Consider the following 13,293-nt stretch of genomic DNA (forward strand, 5'->3'; position numbering starts at 1 on the left):
TAATCCCTCCCCTTTTCCTCTTTCCCTACTTTCCCACTACTCCACGAGCAATTTCCCCCCCACCCTGTAAAAACACTAGGCACTTCTCTTTGCGTTGGGATCCACAGACTTCAGTTTTCTTCAGAACGTCATCCAAGCCGTCCATTCGCTGAAGTGTGTGTGTGTGTGTGTGTGTGTGTGTGTGTGTGTGTGTGTGTGTGTGTGTGTATGTGTGTGTGTGTGTGTGTACGAGAGCGCATGCGTGAAACATGGCATTTGGCGACACAATTGTACTGGTGTAAGACAATGAAGATGAGTTGTGTGAGTCAGTGGTATCGTTTATGTAGATGCATATAATTAGGGCAGGGCCACTGTCGGCGGGAACAAGACGAGAAGAATGATGAAAACCGGCGAAGAGCCTGTAGACGATCAAATTAAAAGTAGATTGGATGATGTCGGAGTGGGAAAGTAGGTGGGGGTGTGAGTGGAACATAAACCGGTAGAAACCGGTGCGTGCGTGAGAAGGCGGTGAGGTTTAAGGAAGTGGGTTTAGATATTAGGGAAGATTTTCGTCAAAAATGGATTGGAGAGGATTCGCTCTTGTTATATGGGAGTGAGTTGTGGACATCGGAAATACAGTATTACCTCGGAGGGGAAAAGGGACGAAAGGGTTGGGGAGAATGAGTTGGGTAGCGAGCACTTGCATGGGTAAAAATATAAGGATCAGGGTGAGCGTAGAGGAGGGGTCGGTGGATTATGCATAGTAGTTTGTACCAATGGTTCTCGAACTGGTATGCGAACTCTCAGGCGATGTGCACGACTTCTGGCGCATGTACCCCAGCAACTACAATTTCGACAACATTCGATGTATACTTTCCAAAGTATCCATTGATTTTATCTTAAGTGAGCCTAAGAATTCTACATATGAAACACGATTTCCGGTAGATTAGAAAGCTGCCTTGTTTACATACCAGGTAGTCATAATTGTTCAACGTATCACTTGAGGGAATTCTATCGTGAGTGAGAGAGAGAGAGAGAGAGAGAGAGAGAGAGAGAGAGAGAGAGAGAGAGAGAGAGAGAGAGAGAGAGAGAGAGAGAGAGAGAGAGAGAGAGAGAGAGAGAGAGAGAGAGAGAGAGAGAGAGAGAGAGAGAGAGAGAGAGAGAGAGAAAGAGGGAGAACCATTAGCCAAGACGCATGGAGACGGGTGAAGCCCAAGCTGACAGGGAGCAACTAAGCCGGGCCTGGGTGGGGCCGAAAGGGAGATAGAACTGGGCTCAAATGCAAGCAGAAGTGTCGGGTTGTCGGCAAGGAACTGTGTGGGTTGCAGACAGGGGATGTGTTCGAGGATGGGGTGGGATGGGAAGGATGCGTCTTCGTCGTCGTCGTTGTCGTTGTTGTTGTTGGGCAGCTTTCGGTGTCAAGAGGCGTGGGGCGGCTGCGAGAAGCATGGGAATGGAGGCCTTGATTAATTCTAATTGCTCTTGGAAACCTGTTAGTTTTTATGTTTGTCATTATTAGAAGTTGTAAGAGAAAGGAAATCTAGTCCCAGTATACATTTTTTTTATCTATAATAATATCAATAATAATAATAATGATAATAATTATAATAATAAAAGTAATAATAACAATAATAATAATAATAATAATAATAATAATAATAATAATAATAATAATAATAATAATAATAATAATAATAATAATAATAATAATAATAATAATAATAATGATGATGATGATGATGATGATGATGATGATGATGATGATGATAATAATAATTTTGTTAAATTGGATAGGCCCTGACGTTCTGATCTGTGTAGTTGATTGTTCAAAATGGCTTTTTCCTCCTTACAAAGGAAGTAGCCAAAATCAAAGGCATAAATCCTCTCCCACCCATTTCATCCCCACATATTCTACTCCCATTCACTACCCTTCCCTCTCTCTTTCCTTGGCTCCTCCTGGATGACGGGTCATCCCTACATCTCGCCCACCGCCCTGGGTCAGAGGCAATGCAGCAAGCCACCTCACATCCACAGCAAGGATGCTTCATTTAATCGGCGACCCGCCTCACTCCGTCCCCTCATGCAGAAAAAGAGAAGACGGAAGAAATCCTTTCGGGCTGGCTGCGTCAAAATATCATTCACACCCATTCCCTTCCATGCGTCACAGCATTATCCAGACACAACCATTCTCCACTTACCCCTACCTTCTTTTTTCTCCCTTCCTCAACAGATACACACACATATACAATACACACACACACACACACACACACACACACACACACACACACACACACACACACACACACACACACACACACACACACACACACACACACACACACACACACACACACACACACACACACACATATATATATATATATATATATATATATATTTATATATATAAATTCACTGTGTCAAACACTACAGCATTTTCACAGTTATTAATCTTTTTGATGCTCTCAATTTTCCTGACGATAGACCTTGCTTCAGGATAGTGAGCAAAACAAGTTTTCCAATATTATTAATTCTACTTGACGTTCCGACTAGAGAGATACATTTTCAGAATTATAAATTTTACAATCTAACGAGGAAACAGTTGAACACAGTAAACAGTTACATGACATAATATATCACCAGAAGCTGGGTAGTAAGGAAATGAGATTACTGCCACAGTCTCAGAACATCCATGACAGCACAACCAACATTTTACGGGCGTTCCTGTTGGATCATTGTCGAAAGTTCCAACCGATTTGTCTCCTGTGCTTACGGGCAGTGTGTCACCTAATGTAAGCATTGTCCAAGCAGATCTAAGTCTTTGGGATTAAGCAACCTAGACAATATGAAGATCTACATTTACAACATGAAATTTCTTGCAAAGGCCGCAAGCTGGAGAATCTGATGGAAGAACTGGAGAACATTAACTGAGACATCGTGGGACTGAGTGAAGTCCGAAGGGAGGAAGAATGGTTCATGCAGCTTCGAGACAGTCAACACCTATTCTAATAAAAAGGTGAAGAGAAAGAAAGATCTGGTGACGTAACAATCTTGACAAATAAGGAGAGGTTGTTGGTATCACAATAAAATTCAGCAGTGTATCAAATAGAATAACTTGAACTGTTATCAGATTACGAGTAAGTAAAACGTATACTATACAAACATTCAAGTCTATGCTTCAACTTCATAGAGCTCAGGTGATGAAATTGAGTACTTTTATAATTATCTAAATAGGGTAATGGAAAAAAAGAAAAAACACGTTGGTAACTGGTGAATTCAGTGAGTGGGGATGAATATGAGAGGTGACTCATCCAATGGAAAATTTAATGAGATAAATGACAGAGGCGACTAGCTTGTAAATTTTGCAGAGAACTGCATCATAATGAAAAAATTATTCAAATGTGTGCAGGTTGTAAATGGACTTGAAGAAACCCAAATAAAATAACAAAGAACAAAATAGACTTCATATTGAAATATAAGAGTAATAACATCAACAATATTAGTTATGAATAAAATGGGTATAGGTAGTGACAGTAGAATATTAGGTTGCATAGCTAAATTTAGTTTCAGATCTGAGAGAAATAAAGTTTTAAAGAAAAAATAAGCATTCCAAAAGTTAAAAATAACAAGAATGAATTTCATCTGGGCATTAAAAACGGATTAAAAGGTCATAATAAAAAACATATACTCCATATTTACAACTGACTTAAAAGAAAGATGGATTATGCAGAGTTATATCAGGAGGAACGAAATAGAGATAGCTGATCTGAGCAATTTTATCAATAAAAGGCAGAAATCTAAGAAAATAAAGAGAACCTTGGATCATATAGAAGGAACTATTTGGGAAGGGAAGAGAATTGAACAAGCATGGCGCAGATGAGGAGGGAGGCAGCAGATGATATACTCGAAAAACAGAGGAGAGATTTATAGATACAGAAACAGAATGGTAAAAAAATACCAAGAGCTTTATTCGTCAAATACTGTGACAGAGGCAGTAAATAAATTTGCAGACGTTAGAAGTTTACCAGGAATCACAATTTAAGAGGTGTTTGCTTTAAAAACTACGAAAAGAGTAAAAGCTTCTGGAGAAGATGCCGTATCGAGAGATCTTCTAAAAGGCGTAGAGAAGAAAGTTCATTGTAGATTAGTTGAACTACCAGTGCATACGAAATGGAAACGTTCGTGAATCATGGTGCAATATTATAGTGATTTTACTTCACAAAAAAGGAGACAAGAAACATCTTAGTAACTATCGACTGAATAATTTGTTATCAAATGTATATAAATTTTCCAATATTCTCATAAATAGACTAAGTAAACTGTAGATGAAAACCAGGCAAGAGAACAAACAGGCTTTAGAATTGGATACTCGATCATAGACCATTTGCAAACAATAAATTAATTGGTCAAGAAAAAGACAGGATACAATAAACATATTCTTAGTGTTTGTACATTATGAAAAGGCCTTTAATTCCGTTGAATAAATGGCAATACTAAATTGCATTTGCAAACAGGGTGCAACCGAACACATTTGGGTTATAGAAAACATTTATAAGAAGAGTACTGCTGTAATTCAAGTGCATAAAGATACAATTATTTAGGCCAGGTGCTAAAACTGGCAAAGAATTACGAAAATAGAGTACGAAGGCGCATAACAATTGCTTAGAAAAGGTTTGGTGAATATAAGAACATCATAAGAAGTTCTGCCTATATGTCTCAAACGCAAATGTTACAGTGTATAATACCAAATGTACATAATTACAAAGGCTCTGAGTTCTCTTCCGAGAGGGAAATAGCTGTCGATCACGAGTCCAACACGTGATCCAAGACCGTGGTGAATCCCACATAACATTGGGTGTAAGACTTTGAAATTGACGAAGATAATGGAGATAGAACTAAGGAATTCGCAAAGGGAAATGGAGAGATGTATGCTTTAGATAACGCTGAAAGACAGAAAGAGAACAATTTGGGTGATAAAGCTGATTGAAGTGAAATACTGTACACTATGGGGACGGTTAAGGATGAGTTAGTAGGCGAGCACGATACCATTACAACAAGCAGGTGTGGGTGCGAGTACCTAAGTGTGTGTGCGTGTGTGTGTGTGTGTGTGTGTGTGTGTGTGTGTGTATTCACTTGGTCTCTGGATCACGTGTTGGACTCGTGATCGACAGCTATTTCCCTCCTGGAAGAGAGCTCAGAGCTCGTAGGTCCGATCTATGGGTAATGCTATGACCTTGCACACACACACACCCCCAACTCCCCGCCCACGAGAGTCAGAGTAACGACCCGAGGCACAGCGATACCGAAATAATTTCGGCCCTGGGCAGGATTCGAACTGGGTGCTGGGAGCACTTCTGCTTCCCAGTTCAGCGCTTTACCAACTATGCCACCGAGTCGGTGTGTGTGTGCGTATGTGTGTGTGTGTGCGCGCGTGTGTGTATGTGTACGCGCGCGTGCGTGTGTGTTTGTGATTCATTATCATGGATCATGTGTTGGTCTAGTGATCGACAACTATTACACTACCGAGTGAGAATTCAAAGCTCATATATTGCCTGGTCTATTGATAATGTTGTGACCTTATATGCACACGCACACCTTAATTTGTTCGTGTGTGTTTGCGTGTAAGTCTTGTGTGTGTGTGTGTGTGTGTGTGTGTGTGTGTGTGTGTGTGCATCTGTGTGCATCTGTGTGTATGTGTGTGTGCATCTGTGTGTATGTGCATCTGTGTTCATTTGTGTATGTGTGTGTACAGTGCATATATACATATATATATGTGTGTGTGTGTGTGTGTGTGTGTGTGTGTGTGTGTGTGTGTGTGTGTGTGTGTATTTTGTTATCTATAATTTCATATTCCATTGGCTATCAATACTACCCATTAAACACTTTTCTGCAGTACAATGTTCGTGTTTCTGTGAGACAGAAGCTGGCTTCTCTAATTAGAGTTGGTGGTTGTCAAGGGGGTTGATGTATGAAGATGTCAGCGCTCGGTTGTGTATCCGGGTGAACCCCAGCTACAGTATTTTGCCCTTTTAGGCAAAATCAATACCGTAGAGCAGGAGAAAAGGTCCTAGGTTTCTTCACCTTTCCGTTGCATCATGTGCACTGTTAGTCCTATACATCCAAACTTGTGCCTTTCTTTTCTCGGAAGTAAGTGCAGGGACGAGATAATTGTGGCTTAGCTTTGATATATGGCAACTTCTCTCACTAACGCGTCTGCCATTCAAGGTCAGATGCCAGACTAACTCGGTATGCTTTAGTCTAATCCAAGATGCAGCAGGCGTCGTCGGCAGAAGACAGTCATTCTGCTTGAGGCGTCGTGTTTGGTTGACTCCTTTCTAATATCACGTTGCTGAAACTTCTTTAAACTTCTCTCTCACTAGCATAGCCAGGAATTTTCGTTTTCAAATAACATTGACCCTATAGTTGCTAGCATAACTTCCCAGATAACTCCTTCTTGCGTCGTCTTAGTGGAGAAAACCAAACCGTAATTTTGTTGAATATCAGGACCTGATATTTATTTTTCCCTCTGCACCTTCCAGTCGCACTGATCGTATAGTTAGATTTCTTATTCTATATATTGTGGTTTTATATGATACGGTAGAAGAATGTGGGAATACTCACCATACTAAGAGATGATCAACACGTTCTTTATACAAGAGTTTCTCTCGGATGAATGAAATGGCTTTGAATAGCAGCGGAATTTGTTGAACGAGATAGCGTTAGCCTCTTTTCTCTGAGTATGTGGTTTCCCCTGGCTGAATAAAACTGCCTAGCGGCAGCCATGATGCATATATCGTATTAATGAGAAGGCTAAATGAGGTTTGCTTACATGACCCTTATCCAAGCAAACTTCCTTTACAATTTTTTCCCATTACTTGTTGTAGACTTCCACAAATAGGTTGGGGTTGTGGCCCACCGCGGCATCAAAGAGTGGTGGGCTCCTTGTCGGGGGCACTGCGGAACTCTTCATATTGATTGGGCGCTTTTTCTCTAAGTAGCTTTATCTAGTGACGTGATGTACCTAACATATCCATGCTCTGATGTAGTAAGTAAAGTCAGTGTACGATGTAGGTTGTATGTAATCAACTTTATTACGGCTATATTGTATTTCTTGGCTCCTCCAACGCAAGATCCACCCTTTACCTGAATAAAAACGTCCGGCTTAGCCAGGACGAAATCTCTGAAGAGTGCCATCCAGTCATAGGGGCCAGCTTGTATTCACAAAGTCGATCACGGCTTATTGGCAGTTCGTTAGTAACTTTTCTGCGTTTCGACTGTGGGATCTATTCTACCTGTCGCCCGGTGATTTTACTGAAGTGAGAAGAGGAGTTCATGTTAGTAATATTCAACAAACACAACAACATCTTGTATTGGTGCCTGACATGGCTTATGAGCGCCCACGCGAAACTCCCGTGGTCCTAACGCAATACACAACACTGGGCCCAGACTCCCAAAGTGCCTCTTGCATGCCACTCCTATCTGCTGTCATTCAGTGGCCCTAGGGAGAGCTAGACCTTAAAACAGCTTTTTATCACGTTAAGTCAAGTACTTGGATACATTAACCCTTTCCAAACTGGGAGTGGGGGATCCTACCACTTGTTCGAGCGAACACTTTTTTTTTTTTTTTTTTAGGCGAAGGTCGAGGTGAGGGCGGTTCGAATCCTGCCACCGGCGAACTTCAACCAAGGGCATGATTAATTAAATTCCTCGCTACAAAGCCCTCTATAAGGGGCACCGTCCTAGCCTCCCGATAGGGGGGGGGGGAGTGTGTGACGTTAAACCATAAAAAAGTTAGGGATTTGTTGATTCAGTTCACTTGAGCTATGATTCATTTGTGGCACGATGAGAGGGCCAATAAAACTGACATTGCGTTGGCGAGAGCCTATGCTAGTAACACCAGAAGAGTGGTCATGGTTTGGTGGATATTGCAGGAGACACGAGCCAAGGACAATTGATTAAATTATTGACGAACACGAATCTCATCGATCTCCACTTCGCGCGCTGGGTTACCAAATGCACAAGTTTCAGGTGCAATCAATATACCAAGGATTTTGTGACACCTTAACACATTAGTCACACATCGTTCTTTTATGATTGAAAATCGATTCCCACAAGAAAAGAAATCCTAGAATACTCATCACTTTGAATTTTTACAGGTCCTTTCTGCTGCTCCCGTTTTCTTTGCCCACCTTAATCGTTCCACCTGTTCGGCGAGATACTGTCCCCAAGGATAGAAGCGCTGGTTATTGCGGACGAAATGCTACGCATTCGATCTGCAGTTTTCACACGCTCCCAGACGACACGACCCTTCTGTTAACTGCAAGGTGAGGAAGACAAGAAAATTATGCTACACAAAGATATTAAGAATTTACACTCATGTACGTGTAATATAGATATATTCATATAACCTATATCGTAATTGTGAGTCTATTCTCATTATATCTGAACAATTGATTGTAATTGATAGCGAAAGTTCGTTTCTTCTGGGCACACACCGCTTGAAGATGTTGTATGACGCGTGCGAGTTGTGCCTTTGTTGCTGTTGAGCAAATTAGAAGTTATCTTCTTACTATGTCACTCTGAAACTACGCGTCACCTATTATCTTTCTTCTTTGAACTCGTCTTTCTGGTTTTACCCATCTATAGTGTAACAATTCTTTTTTATTCTATTTCTTTCCTAGGATACATTTGTATTGAATGGTCATATACACCCTCCATACTTCTTTCCTCTATTATTGTCATCTTCAATAGCCCCCCCCCCCCATTCCTCAATGTATGGTGAACCTTGTGGTTTGGAATCCGGACCTTCTTCAGCTCTTTCTGTAGGGGTTCTAAACTCATGCAACATTCTGAGCTAGGTCCGAGGTAATATGATATTAATATTTCCACCCAAGCCACATTATTGTGATTAAACGCAATTCGTAGGCTTGCCCAGAAACACTTTTTTCAAGTGTTCTTTGTGTGACCTTCAAGATTTATGTCCCTCTAGAATTGGAAATTGGTATGTTATAACACATTTGTAAATGTTCACTATAAACACACTATCGGAGAAATAATAACGGAAGTACAGGGAAACTGTGCAGAATGCTGAAGAGGACTACAGATAGTAGTCGAAATATACAGTTTCCCTGTACTTCCGTTATTATTTCTCCGATAGTGGGTTTATAGTGAACATCCCTCTAGAATGTTACATCAGAGATCTTCTCTGGCTCTGCCTACTCATTTATTTCTCCTCATACTTGGGGATCCTGCCTTGCCTCTCTCCCAATTGTACCACGTAATATACGCCGCCTTTGAATTCCTTTTCCTTTTCTTATCAAACCTCGTAGGCCCAAGTGCACTTCTACTTTAGCATGTTGTGGAAACATCTGTTTTACTAATACATCCCTTGTACCAGGTCACTTATTTACATAAAGAACATATCTGGCGCACCTCTTGTCACTTTTTCCCATCTTGAGTACTTCTCGTGAGGATTTCTGGTCTCATTAATCTCCCCTCTTAGTCTTTTTTCCATTTCAGTAAGTTGCCACTGATGTCCCTGTTTTCTGATTCCCACTGCAGCATTGTATGTGGTAGTCTATACATATATCATAACCAATTTGGTTGCTGGTCTGTGTATCCTTTCGATCTTGTTTATATTCTTCATTTTTTTGCGGAGACGATGCCATGGCTGCATATATATATATATATATATGTATATATATATATTTATATATATATATATATATGTGTGTGTGTGTGTGTGTGTGTGTGTGTGTGTGTGTGTGTGTGTGTGTGTGTGTGTGTGTTTATTTGATCAGCTCCTTGTCTACAGAGTAAAAAGACATTCAATAGTTTGTATGTCTCACCCACAATTTGGTTATGTTTGTCAAGTAACGATGTATCCCTGACACTCCCCGATTCTACTCTGAGGGTAAGGTTTCCTCTACCTGCTAGGAATCCCGTCTCGAGGTCTTACAGCCCACTTCGTCTGGTCTCCTAAGAAGAGGGAGCCAAAATCTCGAAGTGGGATTGAAGAGCAGGCTGAAGGGAAACAAACTTCTGCATTATCATTGCTGTCACTGAGAAGGCCTCATCATGCTCCAAAGTTAATTCACACCCGGAAGTTGATGCCGAACGTAAGGTCATGTCTGAGAATTACAGTACAGGAGATGACGATCTCTGGAAGCCTTTACTCACAACCCACATAGCAGGCAATGTAAGCCCAGTGGTTACCCTGTGTGGGGACTAGAGAGCAGCCCAGCTGGGCAGCAGCCTACACGACCAAGCAACCCTATTCACGATGAACTCTTCTCACCCCACACGGAGAAAGGGCTAGAGAAAGTGTCCTAAACTCTCTACCTCCAACCTGGCTGGGGAGCTGCCCCAGCAATGCCAACCAAACGCGGCATGAATAATGATAACTAAACAATTACAGGGAGGGAGCAACGGTCCTCCCAAAACGGGACCTCTGTTTATTCCTTCTCCGCCCGCAACACTGAACTGTAAACGGAACGAAGAGCGTTCCTCCAAACTCAAGAACAATCTAGAATGGTAATACAGAGGCAATTGCCCACCCTCCCCACAGAGGGTATAAAATTGCCGCTGTTGGCATTATTAGTTAACAGACACAAGCACCACACTCAGTAACTGCAACCCCGATCTCACTAAGCGACTTTGCTTTCCTGCACCTACACATCCTTACCAACCACCAACTTGAAGCATATTGAGACGAAATGGATCCTGATTTGGACTACTCAAAATTCTTGGTCCTGGGATCGACTAATGAATCAGTAAAGAAATGTCCCATAAAATTATTTGATGAATTTGAAGACAAAATTGGAACCCCCGCGATATGTGGTCCCAAGGACCCAAACAATAGAACATCAAGAACTCAATATGACTAAGTCAGAGCCTTAATAATCCTAGAAAATACTCCAGCCTTGATGAAAGCACATGAAACATTTAACACCAGTGCAGGTGTAGTCCACACTCTACCACTACGATACCACACAGAAGAAGGTAAGGAGACACGCGAAGCTGTAGGTTACCTAAGTGGAGAAGTACTATTCACGGCCACTCCACTTTGCCCAGTGCTTTGGACAAACTAGACAACGATGTCGCCTCCTAGAAGGTGGCTGTGTATACTGCTCATCCCCCGCACATCATATCCCGTGCTCAAAGCTGGCCAAATGTACAAAATTCAACCAAAATCATCTTGCAACACCTTTAAGTCCTTAAAGTATACTAATTTGTAAAAAGTCCTGTCTTGGAGAGTCGGAACATATCAGTTTCAGAGAAGCCTGAAGACAAATGCGACCCAGGGTGATCAAACCTGGAGTAACATACGCGGAAACACTACAATCTGTCAAACGACCACCCCCTACAATAATTCCACCCGAACGGCCACACCAAGAGGGAGCACCTATATGATACAAAAACTCCTTACACAAATTCCTACACGGCCTCATCTGAACCACTAGAATCCTCAACTCATCCTTTCGCCCTTGTGAAGAACAAGAACCTTCTGTGCAACCACAACCCCTCCATCCACTACAACCCCCCCCCCCGATACTTATCCAACCACCTCCCTCACCCAACTCAGCATCCGCAACCCTAAAAATCCAAGAAATGACCCAGATTTCCAGAAGAAACCGGAGGAGGTGTAATGGAGTACGTATATAGATTACACCACACCAGTAAACCTCCCATCCGATATGCGCCGTCAAACCATTCCCTCTCCAAACGACCGAAGCAAATCGCACCCACCCACAATACTCACTGGAGCACACGCAGTTTCGAAACTGGTTACGAACAGAAGTCCATACTCTCTCGATACCAACTTCAAACTTTATACAAGCCTCTTCGACCGCACACTCCACCTACCAGACACGACTGTAATGAATGAATACATGTCAGGTTCAGATTCACCCATCCATTCCCACCTCGCTTCCCAAGCAACACCCAAGTACATTAAGGAACCCTTGACTGCAACGAGCCAGCAGTCAATGATATATATGCCACTCCCCATTGATTCACAATCCAAATCATCCATTACATCATACCAAACCGAATAACAATGCACTCCATCATACAATAAGATTGCCGAGGAAAATGTGTGCATTCTTCTCCAGCAATACAAGCACGGATGCTTTTGTTTACAAGAAACACAGCTAAGAACGAGGATACCCTTACCTAGAAGGTATACCACATATATGGCATCCTCTCCCTACCCAATCCAAACGATGAGGTACAGCAATCCTCGTCTGCCTATGCATCTTATCAATGCAATATACACTCCACACTTTTCTCCAAGCCACTACAGCCAAACTACGCCTTAAAGGTCAGATATCAACAGATATACCATTCACTAAAAATCATCGAAAAAGTACTTTTTAAAAGCATACAAATAAAGTTTTTACCTATTACAGAAGAATTTATTCAGAAAATTCACTTTTAATTGCGCCTCGCATACCACTTTTCCGAAGTCTAGATATTCAGAATAACAATATTGTTTGTTTGGCAACTGTGACGTCACGAACGCGGAATTCCCCGAACCTTTCCCGAAGCGCACGGGCGGAATGTTTCGAATAGCAGACGACGCAGTGAAATGAAGACAAAACTGATTTTTGCCAAATTTGATAAAATGTAGATGGTGGAATTATATATATATATGCAAAGAAATCACAAAACACACGTGATAAACTATTTTTGCAGAAACCACCGGGAAATTGAAAAAAACAGATACCGAACGTTATCGTCTATTTAGACATTTTGAAAATGTCTAAATAGACGAAAACGTTCGGTATCTGTTTTTTTTTCAATTTCCCGGTGGTTTCTGCAAATATATATATACATATATATATAAATATATATATATATATATATATATATATATATATATATGTATATATACATACAACTTATTCAGTAATAAGTGACAATTATTCAATAGTATAAAAGTGTCTTGAAATAGAAAATAAAAATTATAGAAAATATATTGTGGCAGTAATCATTCCCGCTGTTGTAAAAATTGCTCGTTTTTTTACGTACGAAAACTCTTCTCGCCAGTTGCTTGTTATCTACAACTTTTGCTGTGATGGAGTGGAATACAGAAGTTATTCATAATCTAATATAGAAGATACAGCCGCAAGAGGCGCTTCGGGATATGAGGCATCTCGATTATATAAAGAAAAATTAATAATATAATCTCCCACTGAGTCAGACCTCCATTTACAGTTTTCTGTGGATGGCAAGTCTTCTGCCTAATATTCGATAATTTATGTGTGCGCGCGTATGTGTATATATACAAAAGAGATGTAAAGATTGTTG

This window comes from Oratosquilla oratoria, chromosome 35 (genome assembly GCF_046742065.1).
Source record: "Oratosquilla oratoria isolate Oo_2021 chromosome 35, ASM4674206v1, whole genome shotgun sequence".
Lineage (NCBI taxonomy): Eukaryota > Metazoa > Arthropoda > Malacostraca > Stomatopoda > Squillidae > Oratosquilla > Oratosquilla oratoria.